Source organism: Etheostoma cragini, chromosome 24 (genome assembly GCF_013103735.1).
Source record: "Etheostoma cragini isolate CJK2018 chromosome 24, CSU_Ecrag_1.0, whole genome shotgun sequence".
In the NCBI taxonomy this organism is placed as follows: Eukaryota; Metazoa; Chordata; class Actinopteri; order Perciformes; family Percidae; genus Etheostoma; species Etheostoma cragini.
In genome coordinates, this window is record NC_048430.1 from 11,077,923 (window position 1) to 11,105,335 (window position 27,413).

A 27,413-nucleotide genomic window follows, 5' to 3' on the forward strand; every position below is an offset into this window, starting at 1 on the left:
TTAAACATTGAGGGGCGGGGTTAAACGTTTAACCCCGCCCCTCAACGTGTCTGCGGGTCTGCAGTCAGGGGCTTCTCATTGAGTCTGCTCCTGTCCCTGTCCAAGCTGACCCCCCTCCAGCAGACCACAGCATAAAGGACGGCAGAGGCCACCACAGAGTCATAAAATGTCCTGAGGAGAGTCCTGCACACTCCAAAGGACCTGAGTCTCCTCAGCAGATGGAGGCAACTCTGGCCCTTCTTGCAGAGTGTATGGGTGTTGTCAGTCCAGTTCAGTTTATTGTTAAGGTGAATACCCAGGAATTTATAGCTCTCCACTACCTCAATGTCCGAACCCTGGATGCTCACCGGTGAGAAATGAGACGTTTTACGCTTAAAGGCAAAAAGACAATCAGTTTAAATCCAGTTTAGGTGGATTCAATGGCATTGTCCGAATCAGTGTCCGTCTATCTCTCTCATCCTCAGCGACATCCGTGCGTCCACTTCATATATTGATTTCGACATTTCTTCTATCTTCATTGTCAGTCCGGTGATTGCACGAAGCAGATCCACCGACTGAACCCGATAGGAATCAACCCTCCTCTATGCTTCCACAGCCCGGTCTGAGATGTTACGACACAGTTCACCGTTCTGATCAGCCTTCTGATGTAAAACCTTCAGCTTCTCGTTCAATAAATTCAAGCCCTCTTTTAGTTCCCCAGAGAGACTTGGGGCAAATTTTCTGGCTGCTGTCTTACCAATTTTACAATGATTTAGGGAGATTCCAAGTCCAATGACCAGAAAGACTCCCAGCAGAATTCCAATCACCCACAAATCTTCATCTACATCTTCCATGTTAAGAACATCCAAGCAGACCGCTTGCCAATTCTCTCAAGAATCGTGAGCGTAGCCGGCAGCATGTGTTTGCAGCTGGGCTTCCCAGGTGAAGCATGCTTGGGTGAAAAAATCTTGTCAATAGCGCTTAGTGACCAGTTAATCAATTCCATTTCGAAAGTTCCCAGGAAAACAGCAGGCAGCGGGGAGAGAGAAAGAAAGTCTCCACACAACAACTAGACAAAAATAGGAGATAGTAGGGGAGACTAGGAGAGCAGGACTGCACTTGAGGAAGTAATAGAGCAAGAAAACCAGAGAGCTACTGAAGAGGCAGCCGTCTTCCAAAGCGCCTACATTATGTGAAACTGTAGGGGGTCCAGCTGTGTGCCTACCAGGGGTTGAAGATTTCGTAGGATGCTGTTTAATAATTAATTGATTAATTGATACTTGATTAATTGATCCTCTTTGCCGCTCTACATCTAAATTTTGCTTCACGTTGATAGACTACAGCAATAAAATGTATTTACATTAAATAATTTCTCTCTTTCTTTCATTATTTCTAATTTAATTTTATTAATCTTTAGGTGTCAACCTCCAACTTTGTGGATTTAGAAGATTTTCCAGAGTTTGAGGCTTTTCCTGGCGTTCCCACACCTAGAGCACCTGCAACTGCACCTGCAGCTGCACGTGTACCTGCACCTGCACCTCCACCTGCACTTGTACCTGCACCTGCACCTGCACCTGCACCTGCATCTGCATCTGCAACTGCAACTACAACTGCACCTGCAACTGCACCTGAACCTGCACGTGTACCTCCACCTGCACTTGTACCCTCACCTGCACCTGCACCTGCATCTGCATCTGCACCTGCATCTGCATCTGCAACTGCAACTGCAACTGCACCTGCAACTGCACCTGAACCTGCACGTGCACCTCCACCTGCACCTGCAACTGCACCTGCACCTGCACGTGTACCTGCACGTGTACCTGCACCTGCACGTGTACCTGCACCTGCACCGGTACCTACACCTGCACCTGCACCTGCAGCCAGTAAGAGCCATTTAATTTATAATTGTTGTGTCTGTCTGATTCAATTCAATTTAATTTGATCAATTGTATCAAAGTATTAAAAGAGTCATCTTACACAACTTTACAGATACAGTAGGTCTAGATCACACTATAATTTACAAAGACCAAAAAATTCCAGAAATCCCCCCTAGAGCAAGCATTTAGTGTGACAGTGGTGAGGAAAAACTTCTTTTGGGAAGAAACCTGGGACAGACCCGGGCTCTTTATGGGTGGTGTCTGCCGTTACCCATTGGGGGGGGGGGGGCAATAACAGTTACAATAAAGATAATGAAACTAGGACTAGAAATAATAGTTGTAGCAGTTCAGGCTGGAGGGTATATCAGGGCACTGAACGGTGCAGGGCGTGGAGCAGGACCTCGGTGACAGCTGCAACCATGATTTAGGTCCCACCTTAATCCAAGGAAAACTGCTGGCAGAGAAAACATAAGGCCACCGGGGAATAAGTTCCCCCAGAGCTCAGTTATGAACACCCATTTTGGGGACATGAATGCACTCAGAGTGAAAGAGAAAGAAAGAGGAGCTCAGTGTGTCAAAGAAAGTCCCCCGGCGGTCCAAAACTATTACGGCTTAACTAAGAGCTGGTCTAAGGCAACCCTGAGCCAGCTCTTTAAGGGTGGGTAGATGAATATGACAACTATGAAGAGGGAAGAATAATGATGAAGATAATAAAAACTTCTCTGATCAGTGTTCATTTCACATGCCAATATGACGTACTCTCCCTTTCTTCATTTCCTCTCAGCGTCTCTGTCGGTACAGAAGGTTGACATGTGTCAGAAGATAAATAAACCACAACACCACACGGGCTCCTACGACACCCCCAACCTGGTGGTCCGCCGCGGTCAGGAGTTCCAGGTGAAAGTCACCTTCAACCGCCCACTGGCGCAGAGGGATGACTTCCAGCTTGAGTTCCTGATTGGTGAGTTTGAATTGTGGGATAGGAGACAGGTCTACAGGTTTTTTCTGTAAATTAAGATGTGGTCAAATCAAGAACATGACAAACCTGTAACCGAATCATGTACAGTTCCACTTTTCTCATGAACCATTCATAAACATGCATAGCTCTTAAAAGTCATTCATGCTTATTTCTATGTATTACACGTATTCCTTACTGTATGCAGCACTACCTGCAAAAAGAAATCTTTGAAATTGGTCAAGGATCGAGCTACGACATTATGACCAGCAGCCGCAAACCAGTGCTTCATTATAACCCTATGGGGTAAATGTGCATCGTCAATTTTGTCCATTGAAAGTTCTGTTTTTGCCACTGACAGGCTCATTTTACTATCATAACTGCCTGATATTATTATGGAAAGGATCTCCACAGAGATAGACCTTTTCTAAAAGAGTGGAATACTTCTCACATATAAGTTAGAGAGTGCAGAAGTTTGAACAGGTGGCTGGTAATGACTTAGCAGTCCAAATCATCATGAACAATTGTGAAGAAACAGTTATTATGAATGTTATAAACACTAAGGACTTTACATACAGCTGCTGTGTGACAGATGTTCACAGATATGTTTGGCCTTTCCTTGATCAAAGGAACACATTTTTTACATTATTAAGTACAGCAAGCTCTTTTTTCTGTTTTGAGGCTTTTTTTCTAGAGTTTCCCTTTCTTTCCTTTAATCACTCCTCTTCCACCTCTTCCCTCTCCAGGTGAAAACCCTACACCCAGTAGGGACTCCCTGGTGGTGGTAACCTTTAATTCCCGAGTCGGAGGCCCGTGGAAGGGTCGGATTGTGCGGAGTCAGTTTAGAACTGTGACTCTGGGCATCACACCGACGCCCAATGCCATTGTTGGGAGGTTTCAAATGTACATGGCCATTGTGATGGGAACCGAAATGCAGCGAAACAAGAGGGACGCCACCACCGACCTGTACATGCTGTTCAACGCCTGGTGTAAAGGTAGGAACTTCTCTCCTGTCACCTGAGAGTCAATGTTCAGATGTGTCTCGCCTGTCTAGAAAAGCAAAGATTAATCAATTAGGTGTCAACTATTATGAGTTGCCTTTTATTTTGGGTTAGATGACTAATCAGTTTGAGTCATTTTTCATGAAAAATAAAGAAAACTTCTCTGATTTTAGCTTCTTCTCTCCTCTGTGACAGTAAGCTGAATATGTTTGAGTTATGGACAAAACTAGAAGTTTGAGGACATCATCCTGGGTTTTGGGAAACACTATTCAATATTTTCTCTTTTTTTGGACATTTTACTGACCAAACACCACGACAGATTAATAAACAATTAAATTGTTATTTGCGGCCCTGGTCCTTTCAGATAGACAGTGTTGTAATGTAACAAAGTGCAAGTACTTTGTTGAAACTGTATGAGATAGACACAAGAGTTCTTAATTTTACAAGTTTAGTGAGAGTTTTAGTTCAGGAGTTATTCAGGGAGATCAAGGAAAACTTTTAAGTAAGTTTATCTATTTTCACAAAGCTGTATTGCTGTTTTAATTGACATTTCCTGTAAATTATGTTTGATAAAGTTCTGTTTTCTACGGTAAACAAGACGGTTCAAGAGAAAGTGAGAACAACATTTCTTTCAGAGCCTGTTAATGTTTGTGATAAACTGAAGGATGCAGTGTTCCTTTTAGTGTTTAGAAAATATCATCCTGTTCAAGCTAAATAAAAAGCCTTAAAAAACAGGGCCTTTTTTCTGAGATACAAAGTTCTCACAGGAAAGTGACGCTACAAAGACATGATGCAAAACAAAACACACATACACAAAACTTTTCTTAAATCTTCCTTCAAGCAGCTTTAATGTTTCAGAGAAATTCATTTGAGAGTTTAACATTTTGTTTCTGAAAATGTATATTGAAAACTCTGTCTCTCTTTGCAGATGATGCTGTGTTTCTTCCTAACGAAGCAGAGCGGAAAGAGTACGTTCTCAACGACCATGGCGTGATGTATCAGGGTTCATTTGAGAATAAGGACTCTAAGGACTGGGTTTATGGACAGGTTAGTCTGGATCAACAGAGCACACTGCCACAATAAGCCTGAAAAGCCAGAAACTGTGGTGCCTAAAACTGATTGTCGCCTTTGAGTGCTTGTGCAGCTTGTTAGTAGTGATGGCCAAATGAAGCTTCATGAACAAGTGTCTTTATTTTCTGAGTGCACTAGATGGTGCTCTTGGTTTTAAGAGAAAGTCCCAAGACATAGCAATTCAGTTTATTCTCAACCCTTTTTTGAACAGAGAGCGCCATCTAGTGGGCTCAAAAAATAAAGACACTGGTTCACGAAGCTTCATTTGGCCATCACTACTTGTTAAAGGTGTATCAACCATATGTTCACAGCTGTCTTAAAAAAATGTGTGTTAGTGGTTGTGTGGACCCTTCGGCTCTGATTGGTCAGTGTTTCACCATCTGCTCTCTCGGAGTCTCCTCACCATTATTGCAGCCGGAGAGAGCTGTAACAGCACTGGAAAACGGACCTTTTTTACCTATTCATATGGAGTTGTTGCCCTTTCTTTATGCAAGAGTGCATTCTTTCAATTTGAGACCATTTCTCACTGATATTAGGTTCAGATTTTGTAATAATTTGCCTCAAAACTTTCTGCTGGGACTCAGTCAGATACGTTGTTGATTAGACCAATTTCCTAATCTCAGCTTTGGCACTTCTCCTTGCGCTCTCAGATAGTTTGTGTTACAACCCTATCAAAATAGAAAACCAATAGAATGTGTAAATATAAAGGTGTAGTGTTGGCCAATGAAATGATCACTGCCCTATTGAGTGTGCGTCCTGTGCATCTTTCTGCAGTACGCCCAAACCGCAAAGCATGCACTGTTTCCATGGTACTGTACTTCTACAGTTCCTCCACTCCCGCCTTCCAGACTTTTCTTTTTTTGTATATATATGTTTATATATATATATATATACTTATATTTTTATATATATATATATATATATATATATATATATATATATATATATATATATATATATATATATATATATATATATATATATATATATATATATCACAATGTATATGTTTCTGGACACAGTTTCTAATGTGGGCTGTTGGCATTTCTTTGATTGAGTGTTATGGACCTCGATTTCTTTATAATTAAAGAATATATCTTACTTTACAATATGGGAACTTTAAAGAATTACAAACAGACCAGAGCATTTTCCCCTCCTATCTCAGAATGTATCTGTGTTTTCTGACTGCAGTTTGAGCGCGGCATTTTGGACGCCTGTATTTACATCCTGGATGCGTCAAAGATACCAATCGGCGACCGAGGCAACATCATCAAAATAGTCAGGATGGGATCCGCAATGGTGAGAAAACATTTAGCAGTTTTAGTTCAGCTAGCTTGGTCCAGAGTGAATTATCTCAACAGCTGTATGATGGATTCTTATAAATCTTGGTTCAGACATTTCTGATCAACCAAAAAATGCAGCAGATGATTCCCTGACCTTTCTCTTCCCCTCAGATTAACTCTCAGGACGATAATGGTGTGTGTGTTGGGAACTGGAGTGACGACTACTCAATGGGTAGGTCCCCGACATCTTGGACGGGCAGCGTCCAGATCCTTTTGCAGTACGCCAAAACCGGAGTCCCGGTCTGCTACGCCCAGTGCTGGGTGTTTGCTGGAGTCTTCAACACCCGTAAGAGCACTGTTTCCAGGATACACTTGTCAAGGTGTTGTGTCAAGACCTTCAGATTACTTTAAGTGTAAATGGCCTACTTGGCCAAGGCCACAGGTAGAGACCCAAAACAAAGACAGAGGCTGCAAACAACTGCAAAGAGACAAAATGACCAAAACACTGACTACAAAATTACTACAACTTATTTCGAAACAACCCCAAACAGACCCAAACCCACCACAAAGATTCCAAAAAACAATTACAAAGTGAGACAATTGACTACAAAAATACCTGTCATGGATCAGGATACTATGCATCCTGATAAAGTTACCTTGGCCTTTGGAAGTAAAATCCCCCCCATCATCACATACCCTTCACATTAAATAAAGATAGGCACAGGTGACTGGTTCTTGCCATAATATGGATTCTAACAGTTGTCCAAAAGGGCTGTCGGCAGTGTATTAACCTGACTTCTGAACAACACAACTGATGGTCCGAACTCTGTTAATAAGGCAAGAAATTCCACTAATTAACCCGGACAAGGCACACCTGTTAAGTGAAAACCATTTCAGGTGACTACCTCATAAAGCTCATTGAGAGAACACCAAGGTTTTGCAGCACAATCAAAAAAGTAACAGGTGGCTACTTTGAAAAAACAAGAACATAAGACATGTTTTCAGTCATTTCACACTTTTTTGTTGAGTACATAATTCCAAATGTGTTCATTCATGGTTTTGATGCCTTCAGTGATAATCTACTATTTATATAGTCATAAAATTAAAGAAAATGCATTAAATAAGAATGTGGTTCCAAACCTTTGGCCTGAATACTGTATAAATATATATTTATATACATACGTACATACATGTATATATATATATATATATATATATATATATATATATATATATATATATATACTAAATTATTATGATTTACTAAATTTCAATGGAGCAGAGGCATTCATGTGTGAAAAAGTGCAGGCCATTAACCATTTGATATTTTTTTGATGGCATGAAATATTTGATAATTTGAATATTTCATGTCTCTACAGTCCTACGCGCCCTTGGCATCCCGGCGAGAACTGTAACCAACTTCAATTCAGCTCACGACAGCAACGGCAACCTGATGACTGACCTCATTTTCCTGCCTGATGGCTCGCCTGACACAGAGAACACCAGGGACTCCGTCTGGTCAGTCAAGCTTGTTGCTAGGAGATCGCCAGACCAAAAACTGGACTTTATATGCTCCAATGCAATATTACTCAAATTTGTACTTAAGTAAATACTGAAGTACATTGGTACTTTCCACAACACAGACACATAATTTCTACAACGAGATGCAAAGCGACAAAAAGGCGGAAGCGTACCAGTACGAGACAAAAATGACTACAGTGAGACGCAAAATACCTAGAAAGTGATGCAAACTTAATTAGATGTTTACAACTCACCATTACAGTGGTGGTTCCTTACAAGTAGCAAAACATGGAAATCCATCCATCTATTGTGATCAACTTGTCCAGGGTTGGGTCGCGAGGGCGGTAGCTCCAGCAGGGGATCCCAGTTTTTCCTTTCCCGAGCCACATGAACCAGTTCTAACTGGGTAAAATACCTTAAATTTGTATTTAAGTACAGTACATGAGTAAATGTTCTTTCCACCACTGGAGAGAATCTATCTTTATTCAAGAGCGCTTTCTTTCAAACAAGTAGCTTGTGAGCTACTGGTAGCTCACAAACAGGTTTGCTGTAGCTTGCCAATAGGTTGACAAACTGAAAGTCAGCTCGCTCACTTTTAACAACCTGGTAATTTTGTACCAGTCTCTTAAAAGGTAGCGAGCTGACTTTGTGTCATTTTTTCTTGGACCCTGATGGTAAAATGTTTAAAGATGTAGTTAACTGTGTAGGCTAAAATACGTGTAAAATAGTCATGAACCTGGATGTGAAGTTAAGATTTATCATACGCTTTGTGTATTGCAATTTCATCAAACAGTAGCTTCATTCAGCATGTATGTGTTGTGTTACTACATGTAGGCAATGTGATGCAAGTAGCTCTTGGCCACTTTTGTTTACTTGAAGAAGCTTTTAGATGAAGAAAGGTTGGCGAGCCCTGTTTTAGATGGTCTGAATACTGCATTTTCTTCACTGTGTAAAGTCTGTGACAATGACGGATTGGGGGGAAATCAGATATAACATTACGGTATTACAATGTGTGTAATCTGTGGTTTGGCTGACCAAACACAAGTACAAAAAGGTGTACTGACAGCACGTCTCTGTAGGAACTACCACTGCTGGAACGAGGTGTACATTAAGCGCGACGACCTGCCAGCCGGCCTCGGAGGATGGCAGGCGGTGGACTCCACGCCCCAAGAGACCAGTGATGGTAGGACGGACAGACAGAGACAGACGGATGGATCAACAGATAGCTAGATGCTAAACATGATGTTTGTTTTGCAGGATATTATCGCTGCGGTCCAGCTTCAATTATCGCCATCAAGAGAGGTTTGATCTATCACCCGTATGACACAGGGTTCATCTTCTCTGAGGTTAGTTTCTTTCTTTGTTTCTTTAAAGGCCTCATGAAGTGAAAAATGCGTTTCTTAAGCCTTTGTCCGTATGATAAATGTTCATGTTTCTAGTAAAAAAAAAAAATCATACGATAATCCTGGTCTGTTCTCTTCTATTTTAAATGTTTGATGAGTCATCCTGCAACAATGTGACCCTATAGGGAAAATATCAGTTTGCTTCACCTAAAAGTGCTGTTTTGGAAAGTGAATTGTATTTTTCTGTGTCTGAAAACATTATGTAAAGGATCCTTGCCTTATAAAACCTCTTTTTTTGTTTAACTAGAAACAGCTTTGAAATCGTTAACGCTAAACCCACCAGACTCAATTTAAAAAACTATATTTTTAGCAAGTATAGAGCCAACATATTTTATATGCAAACGGTAAACAATGTGTTTTGTTCAACCAAAACTAGAGTTGAGTTCAATTCAATTTTATTCATAGTATCAAATCCTAACAACAGTGATAGCTCGTTACCGGCTGAGGACTGTTGTGATTTTATCACAGCTAAGGGGCGTTGTTCAGCACGACGCAAAACCATCACATATGGCACCATAAATGTATATTCCCATTCCAATTCAAATTTTTTTTATAACAAACAATAATTTCACAATGGAACAGGCCCTCCTGGGCTGCCTGCACATCCCAAGGCAGCTACTGTGGAGCGGAGGTAATGTTAGCTTACACTAGCATTTAGCATAGGCTGTTTTGTTTTTTTGTTAATCCCAAAGATTCTCTATAACTAAAGAGAATGGTGCATGTTTTCCCCCTCTCTCCTCTTTCTCACCTAGCTGTCCTGTCAGAAATTAAATACAGAAGAGACTAACAAAATAATCTTAAAGAGAATGCATTACATGCTGATGAAACGTTACACACTGACGGTGTTTCCTCCAGGTGAACAGTGACATTATCTTCTCCAAGCGGGATCGCTACGGAACGCTGACTCCGTACAGGGTTGATAGGGATTACATCGGAAAGGCTGTTTACACCAAATCTTTGGGCAGCGACTCACCAAACGACATCACAAATACCTACAAGTACCCTAAAGGTAACAAACAAACATTTCTTTTTTTTTTTCTTTAAGATTATTTTTTGGGCATTTTAGGCCTTTATTTGATAGGACAGTTGAGGATATGAAAGGGGAGAGAGAGGGGGAGTGACATGCAGCAAAGGCCCGCAGGCCGGATTCGAACCCTGGCCGGCTGCGTCGAGGAGTAAACCTCTATACGTGGGCACCCGCTCTACCAACTGAGCTATCTGGGTGCCCACACACACATTTCGTGGGCGCCCATGGGCGGCTGTGGCTCAGTGGTAGAGTGGTTGCCTGCCAATCGGAAGGTTGGTGGTTCGATCCCCGCCCCTGCAGTCATTGTCGAAGTGTCCCTGGGCAAGACACTGAACCCCGAGTTGCCCCCGATGCTGCGCATCGGAGTGTGAATGTGTGTGAATGTTTATCTGATAAGCAGGTGGCACCTTGTACGGCAGCCCCAGCCACAGTGTATGAATGTGTGTGAATGGTGAATGTTCCCTGTAGATGTAGAAGCGCTTTGAGCAGTTGTTAAGACTGGAAAAGCGCTATATAAATACAGCACATTTACATTTACATTTCAAACTACAAAAAAGCAATAAGGCAAGACTTATCTCATTGGTTTAAACGCACAAGTGACAATCAAGATTTTTAGCACATGGAACCACTACCGTTTGTGTCCACAGGGGACGCCATAATTAACACAAAATGAAAGGTTGTTGTAGTTGCTTTAATGGCACGGTTAGTAATTAAATACTTTTATTGAATTAGTGTTTTTTTTGTTAATTTTAAAGCATTTGAAGAAGAAAAAAATGGTAAAAGAACTTGTAAAAAAAAAAGTGTAAAAAAGAGAGAAACATGTCAATAAAAGTGACTAAAATATGACCAAGTGTCAAACATAGTGACAAATGTAATAAAAAAAAAAAGCCTTAACATTTTTGGGAAAATCCACTAAAGTTTCAAAAGGCTCAGAAAAAGTCGGCAAATGTTGAAAAAGTGACAAATTCAGCCACAAAAGGGTTGAAAAAGAAAATAACCTAAATAAAAGGTTTTTCATTTTGAATCAGAAAAACTAAACATTTTAGGATGGCGGGAAGACAACACATGGGTTAATGGCAAGGTAAGTCATGTTGAAAATCTAGCAAGACATGAAAGTAGCACCTACCCTCCCCACGCCCACACAAAGATATGTCCACAAGACCTTTGTGTCTTTTAATGCGACTTTATTTAAGACTTGATGGAGTTGGGAGACGGTGGAGTTGGTGGTGAAGTGGTATCTGTCTGCAGGTAGTGCCGAGGACAACAACACTATGGCCCAGGCTGATGAATACGGCATACAGAGGGATCAATCTGAGCTGCCTGAGACCACACTGTCCATCATTATTACCACCAGTCAGGTAACACACCAGTCTATATGTCTGTCTTTCAGCACTGAATATTAAGGATGTCTTGATTTCAATTTGAAAATTGATTGAAAAATTACTTTTTTTTAATTGGCAATATCAAAGAAGGATAAGCAATTCCCTTTTTCAATTTCAATCCCGCCTGGCCAAGTGGCCACTGGAAAATCCTCCTTCTTCCCGTGTGGCAACATTTTCCTTCCCTGTGTTAAGTTATGGAACCAAACAAGGAAGGTAAAAGTGGGCTTTGATAAGACTCCAAGATGCATTCAGGTCCACCTTGTAAACTCATAGAAACTCAAGCTGTTGTTGCAAAGTACCCTTCTGCCAACTAATGGCTCTCTAATATTGCTATAACTGCTGAATTAAAATATTGCTATAACTGCTGAATTAAATTTTTTAAATCAAATCATATATGTACGGCAGAATGTTTAAATGTGAAAGGAAGAATTAAGGGTTTATCACAACCAAACCAGAGTTAAGATTGACTGCACGATCCATCCAGAAAGACTTGGCAGACACTGGAGTTGTGGTACACCATTCCCTTATAAAGAGATACTTGTACAAATATGGTCTTAATGAAAGAGTAATTAAGTAATTAGAGTGGTTAAACTAGAACTATTTGGCCGGAATGAGCAATGGTACAATTGGAGAAGAAAGGGCACAGAATTGAATGAGAAGAATCTCTGTTCAACTGTTAAGCATGGGGGGGGATTATTCATGCTTTGAGGTTGTATTCCAGCCAGTGACACAGGGAACACTTCACAAGTAGAAGGAAAAATGGATTCAATAAAATTTCAGCAAATTTTGGACACTAACTTGAGGCCATCTGTGAAAAAGCTGACGTTAAAGAGAGGATGGCTTCTACAAATGGATAATGATCCTAAAAACACTTCAAAATCCACGGTGGATTACATCAAGAGGTGTAAACTGAAGGTTTTGCCATTGCCCTCACATACTCCTGACCTTAACATAATTAAAAATCTATGGATAGAACTTAAAAGAGCAGTGTGTGACAGACAGCCCAGAAATCTCAAAGAAATGGAAGACTTTTGGAAGGAAGACTGGGCGAAGATACCTCAAACAAGAAGTGAAAGACTCCTGGCTGGCTACAAGAAGTGTTTCCAAGCTGTGATACTTGCCAAAGGGGGGTTACAAGGTATTAAATCTGCAGGGCGCCCAAACTTTTGCAGATGCCATTTTTTTGTTTTCTTTTATTTTGAAAGTGTAATTGATGAAAATAAAATCTAACTGGTTGTGACATATTATACAAATGTCTAATCTGTCATATGATGCCTTTTGGAGATTTTTCCATCTTTTCTTGGCTTGCACATTATTACAAATTTTACTTGGGGTGCCCAAACTTTCAAGCCCCACTATATATTCCCTGAGTAACATTATATTCAGCTTACTTTTAAGTCAAAGAGTAAAACTGTTAATTTGTGCAAATGATTAGTAGTCTAATCCTTGAATGGTTTGATTATGACAGTTTCAGAGCAGTGGTCAGTAAATGTATATATTTACGCTGCTTACGCATTCAGTCAGTCCGCGATCATCTGCCACGCTTTCTCTCGCTGTTTCATTGCAGCGCTCGTTTCTTTTTCCGTTTTCTTTTTTAAAAATAATGTGTTTCATGTTATCATACCTCCACAGAAAGCTGTTGCTCACTCTGTCTGAAGTATGAACAATGCATATTCTCCATTTTAGCATCAATAAATCTGTGATTGACCTCGATGTCTGTGGTGGAAAGCTGTGAACGTGCATCTATCTGGAATACTTGAGCCTGGCTCAACCTAGTCGCTCTTCCTCAACCTGGCTCGAACTTCGCACCAAGCCAAGATGCACAGATCAGACTAGGTCAAGCCTCGCTTTATTTGTTACCCTGGATTCATAAATTCTGCTTTTGTGAAACAGCCCTCAGGTTGAAAAGAAATCAAAAGTCACTCTTTACGTACAAATTCAATGTACTTGCGCTCTCCTCCCCTCTCTCCAGGTAAAACTGGGTCAAGACGTCATCGTACAGGTGGATTTCCACAACCAGAGTAATGTCCCTACAACCATCCAAGCCGACCTGACTGGGTCTGTCATCTTCTACACCGGAATCAGAGCCAATCACTTGATAAATCACAACTTCACCATCACCGTGCCAGCCAATCAGAGTGAGCAATGTCAGAGAGGAAATAATATTTGCGGTTATTAGAGATTACATCTACTTCAATCTCTGTGTGTGTGCTTGTGTGTTTGCAGTGAAGAGTGAGATGGTGAAGATCACAGCTGACGAGTACATACCATTGTTGGGCACTCAGCGTTGTCTCCACTTTGTTGTGACTGGACAGAATGAGGACGAAGCAGTTACTGCCATCAAGGTGCTCATGCTTCAGATCCCGACGCTCAACTTGACGGTAAGACTTGTGTCAGGGTTGAAAATCTGCCACTTTTCCTCTTAAAGATTGAGCTCGGTTTGTGGTATTTTGTTGTGTTACCTCTGTTAGTTGTTAAGAGAAAGTTAAGACATAGAGCTTTTATTGTGACAGGAAAATCAGAAGTGGTAAAATGCTGTAATGAGTGGCTCTTGACTGCAGAGGTGGAAAAAATACTAAAATATTGTATTCAAGTAAAAGTAACAATACTTTCATGAAATTTACTCAAGTGAAATTACCTATCTGAAACTTTACTCATGTAAAAGTAATAATAGTCCTTCTAAAATTTAAAAAGTTAATTAGTTGCATTAAAAAAATCTAAAACTGGACGGGGGGATCTTTCCCATGTAGTGAAAAAGATCAAAGGGTCATAAATACAAATGTATTTGGTTTTTAATGAAAGATATATTAACGTATAAACATATTCAGTATACAAATGTACATATACAGTATAAAAATGTAACAACATAACACATCTCACACAATTTAGCCAGTGTCCTACATACAGTACAGGCCAAAAGTTTGGACACACCTTCTCATTCAATAAATTTCCTTTATTTTCATGAGTCTGTGATGTTATTTACAAAAAAAAAACTTCCTTTAAGAGGAAAGGAAAAACTTCCTTTAAGAGGCAGAAACCTAGAGAGAGAGAGACAGACATGGAGAATTTAGGGTGTAGTGGAGGAACATGGAGGCAGTAGGTGTCTCCAACAACAGATCAAATTTTTCTGATTTTTACAGATTAACAATCACTTTGGATGATGTGTCAAGGAGGTGCTTGTTTTCTTCATTTTCATGACTATTTACATTGTAGATTTTCACTGAAGGCATCAGAACTATGAATGAACACATATGGAATTATGTATATAATGAAAAAAGTGTGAAATAACTGAAAACAGGTCTTATATTGTAGTTTCTTCAAAGTAACCACCGTTTGCTCTGATTACTGCTCTTCACACTCTTTGCATTCTCTTGATGAGCTTCAAGAAGTAGTCACCTGAAATGGTTTCCCAACAGTCTTGAAAGAGTTCCCAGAGATGCTCAGCACTTGTTGGCCCTTTTACCTTCGGTGACTGTGGAGTTAAAGCCCTCCATCACTCTCCTTCTGGGTCAAATAGCCCTTACACAGCCTGGAGGTGTGTTTGGGGTCATTGTCCTGTTGAAAAATAAATGATGGTCCAACTAAACGCAAACTGTATGGGATGGCATGTTGCTGCAGGACGCTATGGTAGCCATGCTGGTTCAGTATGCCTTCAATTTTGAATGAATTCCCAACATTTTCACCCCCACACCATCACACTTCCTCCTCCATGCTTCACGTGGGAACCAGGCATGTATAATTCATCCGGTCACCTTTTCTCTGTTGCGCAAAGAAACGTTTGTTGGAACCAAACATCTCAAACTTGGGCTCATCAGAACAAAGCACAGATTTCCCTGCTCCGTATGGAGTAGGAGCCATACATAATTCCAAATGTGTTAATTCATATGCCTTCAGTGATAATGCACGCTTTAAATAGTAATGAAAAGAAAGAAAACGCATTGAATGAGGTGTGTCCAAACTTTTGGCCTGTACCGTATGTTGTCCTGTGGGTTGCTTGTCCTAGAAAAAAAATAGTTATGATATGAAACATGTTGTTTTGTAATTTAGTCTTAGTCTTGTGCCAAATGTCCTTGTTAGTTTAGTTATATTTATTCATTGACTCATGTTTTTTTGTTAGTCAAGTTTTAGTCGACTTTAAGTCTCGTCATTTCAGTCAAGGTATCTTAGTCAAGTTTTAGTCTTTTGTAATAAAATATTTCCGAGATTATTTCTGATAACCATTTCAGTTAACAGTGTTTCACACATCTCAAATATTGGTTAAATGTCAAAATTAGCTGACAAAATACACTTGTTGAATTGTGGATTTGATCTTAGTTTTTACTGTATGCAAAACGTTTCAGTCTCATCATTTTTCGTCAACAACAATGCATGTCAGTCTTATGGCGTTTTTCCACTGCTGGTAACAGCTTGACTCGACACGCCTTGACTCGCCTCTACTCGACTCGATTCTTTCTACATTCGTTTTCCATTGCAAAATGAGTAACGTCTCAGCGTGGCTGGTCACCATAGCTTCGCGTGATGATGTAATTTTCAACGCAACTCACAACAGCTACTCGGCGACTCGCCACAGCCACAAGAAAAGTTTTGTTTCAAAAGAAGCTGAAGGAAGCAACAAAAATCACTGCTAAAAAAACAGGAGTTTGGGAATTCCTCCGGAGTTCAGACGTCGACATGACTGTTGTTCGCCGACACAAAAGGGTAAGTTAAGTTTCCTGGTAACGTTAGCTAACATTTGCATGTGTTAGGGGCCCCGGTCAGTATTTACTAACGCTATACGCTAGCGTTATATAAAGTACATGAACTTTAGCAACCACGATTACACACGAACATGTGTGCTGTTTGTGTTTCAGAGCATTCACGCTCTGCGAAACCGCCGCCGCAGACCGTCTGGTGGGCGACGTCCGACCGGTGGGTTCTCCGGTTGTGACCTGCTGGACTTCGTATGATCTTTATGAGAGTCATGGAGAGACTTAGGACAACGACTGGGATGCATCTGGGACGGCAGAGCCGGGTGGACACTGTCACAGGGTGCAGAGGAAGAAGACCGGGATGTACAGGAGGGTTTGATGCGCTACTTGAAAAGCTAAATAAAAACTTTTCTTTGATAACTTGTCTTGTTTTTTTAAAATAACAGTGTGCAATATTAGAAACGAAAAGCCCCTAACAGCCCTTAATATTGAACAGTTGAAAAGTGAGAATAGTGCAGAGAGTAGATAATCTGTCGGTGTCTGGCTAGATTTGTTTTTTTAAATGTCCATTTGTTTTGGACACACACTCCGCACTCTTGTCTGCTAACAACGCAGTGATCCGACCAACCAGCAGTCTGCAGGTTTTCACGTCACCTTTTGGGCTCGCCTCAGCTCGCTTGGAACCTCGACTGAGGTAGTACTAAAAAAAGTCCCTGGTAGCAGGTCCCATGGACTTTTTTTTGTAATGGAAAACCATAAAAGGCGAGTAGAGTCGACGCGAGTCGAGTAGATACCACGCAGTGGAAAACCGCCATTAGTGTGTTTGGACAATGGTGCAGTCTTGTCATCATCTCATCTTCGTCATGGAAAAAAGGTGATTGACAAACATATTTAGTCTTATCTTTTCTGATGAAATTAACACTACCTCAGATTAGATGTGGAGTTTTGAGTATTGAATGCTGCCAGTTCAGTCCCCTTTTGCAAGCACCATGTTGGCAATTGATTTTGATACTATTGGCCCTCTTGAATTCAAATGAAATGTGGCGAATGATTTTTGTTGTTTTTGTAGCATTTGTCCTTAAACAGTCTCTGAACAGTCATCGCTCCCCTGATCCACCTCCATCTCGTTCTCAATCTCGCCTAGTAGGAAGCCTAGATGCTGATTTGTCTACTGAAATGGTTCTGGGCAGGATTTTTTTCTTCCTTTCAGTCTTTGTTAGTCAAAGATTGTTTTTGTTTTACTCAGTAACGGATGGAATTTGTAATGTAGCAAAATACAATACTTGACTCAAAATGCAAACAAGTACATTCTAAATTACCAATTTTAAAAACTACTTGAAAAATACAGAATACACAACAAAACTAAAATACCACTACTGAATGTATTTCTTACTTTCCACCTCTGGTTGTTTGTGTTGTTTTTGTCTGGGTTGATGTAATAAACCTTCGGTTACATTAGCGCAGCGTCACTAAAACCATAAGGGAACTGGCATTATTTTTTTATTGTTTGATGTTCTTGATTTTTCTACTGCATCTTCTTCTGTGTTTCCAGCTGAGGGGCTCGGCCAAGGTGCAGCAGGAGATGTTTGCCAAAGTTACCTTCACCAACCCCTTCGACTTCGCCCTGAAGGCCTGTAGGTTGTCCATGGAAGGAGCTGGAGTCATGAGCGAGAAAACACGTTTCTACAGGTACACACACACACACACACACAACACACAAACTTAGGCACAGAAAGTGGGAGTTCTAGGGATGCTGGAGCACCCCCTGGTGGCCCAGCTTTCAAACTGTGATGAAAATAAAATGATAGCTTCTAAATATCTCTGGTTGTTCTTTCTGTTCTACGACGTTTGTATGCCATGTTTGGGGTGTGTGGGAAAAAGAGAAGGATACATTTTGTAATTTTCAAACAACAATCATTCCACTCAGTCAAAGAACTTGCTCGCTTTGTATAAGCTCTACATATACAAAAGAGAGGCCTGTTCACCGAGGTGGAACAGCTGATCCATTTGTGCCTCTGTTTACCAGTGTCTACTGTTGGCTCCAAAAGGTCTACCTCAGCTCTTTACTGCCTGAAAACCTGGCTCCGTATATATTAGTGATACTGGAGCACTATCACTCAGAGTAGACTTTCACACATAGCACTGCTTAACGTCCACAAAGACATTTTGGATTCAGGGTCTCTTGGCAGAGTTCATCAGAGGCTTAGTTTTTTCATTGTTAGTTTTGGAAATCCGCTGTGCCGGCCAGGCTTAACATTGTTTAATGTACCTAAACAACAGTCAATGATTACCAAATTTCTCTTTCATATTGCTCCTCACAACCACTGAAAACTGTCAAAAAATCGAACCCAAAGTCCAATTATTATGGGCGTTCTCTGATAATTAATAGTAATAACAATAATACATTTTTATTAAACAGTGCCTTTCTAAACACTCAAGGTCGCTTTACAGACAACAAAAGACAGATACAGGGAACAGAAAAGTATAAACAGTTATAAAAAAATGAAAGGAACAGTGAATTTAAAAATAAGCAAGCTGGAACAGGTGGGTTTTGAGTCTGGTTTTGAACAGGGGGAGAGAGTCAATACTGCGGAGGTCAGGTGGGAGTGAGTTCCAGAGCTGGGATGCAGAGTGACTGAAGGCTCTGTTCCCCATGGTGACAAGTCCAGCTGGGGGTACAGTGAGGTGGGTAGAGGAGGAGGATCTGAGGGAGCGGGAGGGGACGGCGATGTGGAGGAGATCAGATAGATATGGAGAAGCAAGGTTATGGATGGCTTTGAAAGTATGCAGAAGGATTTTAAATTGTATTCTGAATTGAACTGGAAGCCAATGGAGCTGCTGAACGACAGGGGTTATATGATGAAAACAGACATATTCAACAGACACTATTTTTTCAAGTATTTTAGAATTAAAGGGAACATTTGAGATGGGACGAAGATTATTATAGTTAGTAGGATCTGAGCCAGTTTTTTTCAGATCCGGGGAGACAGAATCAGTTTTGAAAAGTGAGGGGACAATACCAGAGGAGAGAGAGAGGAATGAATAATGAAAGTTATGAAGGAGATTAGGGAAGTGAGACAAGTTTTGAGAGCTGTGGGGAGGGGGTCAACAGAACAGGTTGAGGACTTGGATTTACAGCTAAAATCAGAGATTTTTGAGAATTTGGGCTGTAGAAAGCAGCAAAATGACTGTCTATTTGGGAGGGGCAAAGGGGGAGGGGAAGGCAAGGGGTCAAATGTCGCTGGTGAATGGAGTTGATTTTTTTATTAAAAAAGATAAGTAATGAATTACAAGTTTCATTTGAATACATGTGAGAAGGCAGGGAATCAGTGGGATTAAAAGTATTAGTAAGTAATTAAAAGTATAATTAAGTATTTAGCAAAGCAAAACGCTTAAAAATCGGCTGAAAATGTAGCGAGAAATTATGATTTTAATTGTGGATTGACCACCTGCCTTGAATGCCCATGATTTAGGAGGCACGGCATGTCTTTCCCAAATATGTTTCCGCATCTACGTATTGTTCTTGTGAACAGCAGTGTGCATATATGTACATATATATATATACATGATCTTAAGCAAGAAGCCCACAATTTAGTAAATCTAATGTTTTTTTATAATTATTTTTCTTCCTAAACTAACTTTAAAAAGGTAAAATTTGAGTATTTTATGGAGGAATAAAGAGATATGAAGTGGGGACACATTGTCCATCTTTATATAAAGGCTATGGAGATGGCATGTTGTGGCTTTTTGGCTAGTGTGTATTTATACCTGTACACCTGTGTGTGTTTTAGCGTCATTGAGCCTCAGGCTTCCATCTCCTGGAAGGAGTCGTTCAACCCTCGGAGGGCCGGAAATCGCTGCCTTGTAGCGGTGATGGACTGCAACAACATCTGTGAGGTAACCTCCACACCTTCCTCTCTTATATTACCAGCAGTGGAATGGAACTGCAATTACTCAAGTACGGTATACCATACTCTGTGTTCATGTTCAGATACTGTCCGTGGATATTGGTTGTTGTTATGTATCTGAACACATTCATGCTAACACAGTCATTTCTTATTTTCAACAAACTGTGTACACAAATACAACACACATTTCCTATGGGGTCGTAAATTTTTGGATAGCAACAAGGGCTGGGAAGATTTTTTCACAGGACCAAATAAAAATAAAGTTCAATACATACACATACACAACAATAAACTTGCCTCACACTTACACACAAAAAAACCTGCACACAGTTTTCAGATGATAGGAAAGAGGACAGAAATTAAGTGCAATGCAAAATGTATTTCTCACCGCAACAAGTGCTCCAGTGAGTTCATTATGTTTCTACTTCTTAATCTCAACAAAGTACACAGTTGCCATGCAATGTGTGTTTAATGTACAAATCTAACTACCAAATGGAGAGACAGTGACTGGCAGAACAGGCAGCAAAGTGACAGTGCTCTGATCCAATGGAAATCTAATCTGTCAGATAGATAGCACTCTAGCCCAATGGATTGGGGGGCCCAATAATAGGCTTGTTCGAGATGAACTGCGCCTCGCCTGTAAAGTAGACGAGAGCAGGCGGCAGCAGCGGGGGCGGGGACAAAAAGCTGCGGTAAAGTTGGACAGTTTCCAGCCGATTCCAGCCGCCTTTAGGCTGAACAGGAAGTGACAAAAACACTGTGGTGCGATTCCGATTTAATAAAATATAATCCGACCCACATATCAGCTTGTACACAGTCTCCAGTTGTTTTAATTATGACAGACAAAGACAGACAGACAAATCTGTTGCTGGATTTAATTAACAACACACTGTAGATGATCTGTGATCTGAACAGATTTAGTTTCTCTGACTTCTAAACGTCACTATCAGCCACACAACATGTGTCCTGTAGAGAATAAGGCTTTAAATCAGACAAATAGCTATTAAAATCCCTCCGGTTCAAAAACAATAAAAAGTTTATATAAAACGTCATCATGTTGTAAACCAATCAGGTGTTGAATCAGCTGAGAAGCTGGCGTTTCCCAGCATGCTCTGGGTCCGCCTGGCTCTTGCAGTCGGTGAAAACCAACTGCGCCGCCTGCGTCTCAGAACTGCGGCCGCCTTGCTCTCATGAGATTTCCGTTGCCCACGTGTGCATGACGTCAGAGCAAGTTGGGATCAAGTAGGACACAAATCTAACTGGCATGCAAAGGGCGCAAATCACCGGTGATCGATTCTGCGCAGACCTGACTCATCTCGAACGAGCCTAATTTCTCAGGGGATGCGGGTGCCACCCCCGCCCCCCCTAGAGCACCACTGCTGCGCATAGACACAGTTCTGTTGAGCACAATATTTAAAGTACTTATACTTTGAGTATTTTCCATTTCTTGCTGCTTTGTACTTCTTCTCCACTACATCTCAGAGAGAAATACACTTGCCCTGTTGTGTTTTTACAGTTGAGGGGAGTTGCTCGTGTCAACATCACGCCCTGAGATGATTGGTCCACAGAGCATTTCTACTACGCCTCCACCAATTACAGCAGCTTCAAACTGAGTGGGCAGAGCCAACAAACCACGCAATCAATGTCTTTGATGATTTTATTTCTTGTTAAATTTCAATTTACACAAATCATTGGAAATTCCAAGCGTTCATATTTTTGCTCCACAGACAGAGGCAGGATGTGACTAATAATAGATCCTTTTTTAACATAAAATAACTTTAGAGGGAAAATTTGAGGAATTATTGACAAAATGAGATTTAAGAACTAAAATATTATAATTATTAATCAATGCTTTTTAATCAATAAACGTCTCAGAGAGTCTCCTCTCACATTGAGATAAAAAATCAGTTTATCATTATTTTAATGTTTGGATGAAAACAAATTGTGTGAGATTATACTGTAGTCTTCTTTTTCTTTTCACTGCCGAACCTTTTATACTAACAATAAAAGCATTTTCAAAACCACAGAAGATGTCACAGAACATTATTTCCAAATCCATCAAAATGATTGATGAAAGGACAAACTGCAGTTCAGTTTCAGTATTTTTGCTCAGTCGCTCCACTCTTTGCCAGGATGCAGACCACCACAGCGGACTTGCTGTGTGTGAGCCATATTGTGTGCATTTGAGGGTCTGGGTCCATTACATTTACATTTTTCACTTTTTGCCAATTTGTTGTTTATTTCAATGCTTTCAAAAGCTTATGAACATAGTGGATGTTTGTTTTTACAGAACAGTTTTAAAAACAACAAAATTGGGGGGTAGCTGTGGATCCATCCCTGTTAGGCTGGCAGGCAGAGATTCTATGGCACAGAAAAAGAAGGTTAGGAGCAAATCAGATGGATCACATGAGAAAATAAACTGGACTGCACAATTCAAGTGTTTGTGCTATGCCACTACCAATGTAGCTGAGGCTACATTTCGTGGCCAGCTATTTTCATAAAAGGACATTTCAACCTCTCCGTTTTCAGAAACATAACAACATAACATCATTTTTTAGAAAATTGTTCTGTTACAAGTGCCCGTGTGTCAATGCCGTCAAGAGCATGCCAAACCTGTAGGTGGCAGTGTAACAAGAAGTTCAAGCCCACGTTCAAGCCAATCTGAATCTTGAAAATAGCAGCAACAAATCCCTTCCTCTCTCTTTTTTATTCCTTCGGTATATCCTAAAGTTAGCCATGGTGTTCCACAAGGCTCAGTGCTTGGACAAATTCTATTCTCCTTACAGTAGCTTGAGAAAGTTTACACCCCGCTGCTAAAGTTGATCAAAAAGAGGAATTAAAAAACATCTTTTGGAAATTAATCTTAATGCCTTAATTAAAACAAAATTGGTAAATCCAACCTTTCAAGGACACCAATTTTCTTGATAACGTATTGTAAATAAATAAATGGAAAAGGGCTTTATCTCTCCTTGATGTAAAATTGCTAAAACACTGTGTTTGTGGGGCTCGTTGGTCTAGGGGTACAATTCTAGCATTTGGTGTGAGACATTCTGGGATCAATTCCCAGACGAGCTCCAAAAGCAAGATCTGATGAAAAAAAATCTGTAATTTAAAGTCCAGTTTATTGTTAAAATAAGCCAGATGGTAACATACTTAATATGAATAGGAGCAAGCAAAAGATCATGTTGGTTACGTTTCATGTCCTGCTTTAACTGCAAGGAACAGAAAGAACTGGGAAAAATATGCGTAACGGTCCGTGTACTTGGCAGCCAAGAGATTTTCGTTTGAAATGAAAAAAACAAAAACAAAAAACAGGCAGTTTCACAATTACGATTAGTAAATAGGGAAACAAAAAACGGAGAACAACACTTTTTTGGTTTTTTGTTTTGATATTAAAAAACGGAAAACGAAAAACAATCTCATTATCTGATTGTCTTGGATGCGTTTATAGATGGAAACCGGAAAATAAAATACGGGTGCATACGTCTCATTTCTCAATTTTACATTGTTTTTTTCGTGACCCGGAAGCTGTCGTAAGTAGTCTGTAACTGTAAGTGTTAAGCGGTTGTATGCTGCATACCCGGAAGTCATCAATGAGACGAGCGTAAAAATGTTTTTAGACAAATAGGCTAGTTTTATATTTGAAAACCAAAAGAATGGGATGTCTTGTGGGGATATAGCAGCTGCGTTGGGTTCACAGTTTGGACCTACACAGGGATTTTCTGAGAGGAGTGTGCGGAGGTGGTGTGCTGAGCAGGGACTTGTCAGGGACTTCTCTCCTGACAGCCAACCAGTGTTGCCAGATCTTGCAAAACCAATACGCAACCAGGCCTGTGAACACAAGCCCAAAACAAGCAACTTTTTCTTCGGAGCCCCTCTTAGATCCTGGAAGAGAAAAATAAATAAATTGTGTGCACGGTTTTACAATCCGTGGGGACAGATTGTCAATTTGTATCAATGTGGACAGATTGGTAAACTGTGCACACAGCAGTTTATTTATTTTTGTTTCCCACGATGGGTTGAATCCATTAATTTACTCCTTTCTCTTTCTCCCAGTCTGTGTTATATTTCTTCCCGTATTTCCGCCCACATTTATTCCTCCAAAAACTCTCCTACAATCCATTCACTGTCCCTCAATATTCGCGCATTTTCCTAAAAAGAAAAAAACAGATTGCGCTGTTCTACCTCTGATTAGCTGGTTGTGTCCGCGTGTCCTCTCTCGTTCCTCTTCCCCTCTCTTCTCTCGCGTCTTTTCCTTGTGCTCTTTCCCGGCGCCCTGTCCTTGTGTCTTTCCACGTGCTGTCTTCTCGTGCCCTCTTTTCATGCCCTTTCCTCGTCTCGTCCTGCCTCCACGTCTCTGCATTTAGGTCCTCACTCCACCTCAACGTCACAAATTGAATAAAATATTCAGCCCTGTGTATGAACAAACTCTAGAAGAGCCGCAAGATTAAATCATTTGATCCCCATTCATGTTCTACCTGGAGATAGGAACTGAAACAGTCCAAATTTGATCCGATTCCAAAATGCCAAAAAATAATTTTGGTTCCTTGACCAACTACACATGGAGCTTTTTCTGGATTGGATGACGCTGCACCAATCAATACATTTTGTTTTGGTTCGGAAGCAGATAATTAAGCACACGGATCAGTCGTGAGCAACGGGCCGCAGGTTTTAAATTGTCTACGCTGTGTAGATTTTATCTTTTAATAAAATGTTTATTACTTTTTTGGGCAACTGAATCGAAATGCAACACTTCCTTCACTTATGTTCTCCAGCTCTGGCCATCTTGCTTTCAGCACATGATTAGCTTTCTTTGTTTTCTTTATTCCAATAAGAGGAACTTTTTTGCCGGTCCCTCACAAGTTTAGATAGATAGATAGATAGATGGATATTTATTGATCCCAAAAAATGGGAAATTACGGTGTTACAGCAGCACATAGGAAAAAATATACATACATACAATATACATGAAACACTAATAATAACAAAAAAATATATATATAAAATAGAAGAACATAAGAACAAATATTTAAATATATACAGGATGGGAAAACAAAATGTGCAACTGCTTAAGTAATATGCTAAATGTATGCTAAAATGTGAATGAACCAATTGTGCAGTTTGCCCTTATTGCAATTGTGTGGTGTCTAAAAGTCTCATCTAGCACCCATTGATGACGTCTTAAAGAGTTTTATTGCCTGTGGTAGGAATGATTTCCTGTAGGAGCCTCTTAGAGAAGCTCCTCCTCTCTTGGACCAATGGGAGGTGGAGAGGGTGGTCAGGGTTATCCATGATAGATACGTTATTTCAGTGACCTCCTCTCCACCACAGCTTCAAAAGTGTCCAGTTTGCAGCCGATCCCAGAGCCAGCCTTCCTGATCAGTTTGTTCAGTCTGTTTGTGTCGCTGTCTCCGATGCCGCTGCCCCAGCAGATAGCGGAGGAGATCAGAGCGCTAGCCACAACAGACTGGTAGAACATCTCCAACATCCTGCTGCACACACTGAAGGATCTCAGCTTCCTCAGGAAATAGAGTCTGCTCATCCCCTTCTTGTAAACAGCAGTGCTGTTGACCTTCCAGTTTAGCCTGCTGTTGATGTTGACACCCAGGTATCTGTACTCCTCCACCATGTCCATGTCACTTTCCAGTATGCAAAGGGGATGCGGAGCCGTTCCCTTCTTCCTAAAGTCAATTACCATCTCTCTGGTCTTATCCACGTTCAGCAGCAGGTGATTCTTACCAGACCACTTCACAACACTTCACTTCATCCACCAGTGCCCTGTAGTCTCCCTCCTGTCCATCCCTTATACACCCAACAACTGCAGAGTCATCAGAAATGTCTGTAGGTGACTTGACTCTGAGTTGTACTGGAAGTCTGTGGTGTTTAAGGTGAAACACCCCAAACAATCTTTCTGCTGCTTGATTACCGTTTGGCTGCATGTTTTACTACCTGCAGTTTGTTATCTGCAAAATGTTTCTCTCTCAGTTGTCTTTAGGAGCAGCATATAGTTGTCATGAGCCTAGAGCGCCCTCTCACGGCTGGAGACGGTAATGTTTTCAGTATGAATTAATGTATTTTGATAAATAAGTCGCACTTGACTATAAGTCACAGGACCACCTAAACTATGGAAAAAAGTGACTTATAGTCCAGAAAATACAATAAATGAACTTTTTTTTACTTTTTTGGGCAACTGATTCAATACACAACACTTCCTTCGCAGATGTTTCACGTTGAAATGATTCCATATTTCTTTCTTTACAGGTACGCTTTTATTGTGACAAATTTGCTGGAAGTGTGTACTTCGATAAAATAAAGTAAATCTGCTGCTGTTATCATTCTTAACTGTTTGTGTGTGAACAGCGGATGGAAATTAGTCATTAACAGACCTCATGTAACCAATGATCTTAGGGTTAATTATTGATTGTTGTAACAAGAGCTTTTTGAAAAGGCCACAGACAAATACCAGCTTTTTATTAGATAATTTATGATGATGATGATTTTGTGCATCGTCATGATCTGAGGGAGGGAATCAAAGCCACACTACTGGGAACCACCAAAGTTCAAAGCCTGCCGTGTTACTGTGGACCCATTCCAATTGTTTATGGAGAATAATCTCTAAGAATTATTTTCCAAAACTGTGATTCTAGCAAAACCAGTCATTACCACACCCATGACCACGCCTGAAGCTGAGAAGTGCTTCTCAAACATGAAAAGAATAAACACTTTTCTTAAACACCACGACCCAGGAGAGGCTGAATGCCCCGCTTCACCAAAAAAGCACATGTTAACCCGTGCTACCTCCTGCTTTAGTTTTTCCTGACTGTGGTAGGAATACTTTATTAATAGTATAAGTGTATGTGCTTGTTGGAAAAGAACTGTGTGCTGTCAAATTGAGGAAGCAGTTAAAAGTGCTCTCGGTTAAATCTTGATGCACAGTCATCAAAATAGTTTAGGCCTTATATGGCATACAAGTGAATTTTTAAATATTACTAGAAAGAGAAGAGGAAGTTGCAACGGACAGAGGACCCAACCTTGTGAGCGTGTGTGTGTGTGTGTGTGTGTGTGTGTGTGTCTGTGGCCCACAGACAGGAGAATTACACCCCAACAAGGAAAAGGGTAAAGGTGCCAGGCAATGGGTCAACTGGGCTGATGACAGGCGACAGGTCAGCTGGGCTGGAGCCAGGCAACGGGTCAGCTGGGCTGAAGCCAGGCGATTGGTCAGCTGCGCTGGAGCCAGGCGACCGGTCAGCTGGGCTGAAGACAAGCCAGGCCACGGGTCAGCTGGGCTGGAGCCAGGCAACGGGTCAGCTGGGCTGCA

The 27,413-nt window shown here is 40.8% G+C and overlaps 2 protein-coding genes, 1 long non-coding RNA gene and 1 pseudogene across 4 annotated transcripts in view; 3 read left to right on the top strand and 1 right to left on the bottom strand.

Moving 5' to 3' along the window:
- Positions 1–27,413, bottom strand: part of LOC117939487 (gastrula zinc finger protein XlCGF57.1-like) — a 235,686-nt gene that overhangs the window by 67,740 nt on the left and 140,533 nt on the right. The window lies entirely within an intron of this gene.
- The window catches only part of LOC117939500, a 185,133-nt pseudogene that overhangs the window by 39,127 nt on the left and 118,593 nt on the right, over positions 1–27,413 (top strand).
- Positions 1–27,413, top strand: part of LOC117939471 (coagulation factor XIII A chain-like) — a 57,428-nt gene that overhangs the window by 2,227 nt on the left and 27,788 nt on the right. The gene's annotated exons all lie outside the window — the stretch shown is intronic.
- The window catches only part of LOC117939577, a 9,982-nt gene continuing 8,564 nt past the window's right edge, over positions 25,996–27,413 (top strand). Inside the window, exon 1 of the long non-coding RNA XR_004655627.1 lies at positions 25,996–26,166. This is a non-coding gene — a long non-coding RNA (uncharacterized LOC117939577). The remainder of the gene's footprint in view (positions 26,167–27,413) is intronic.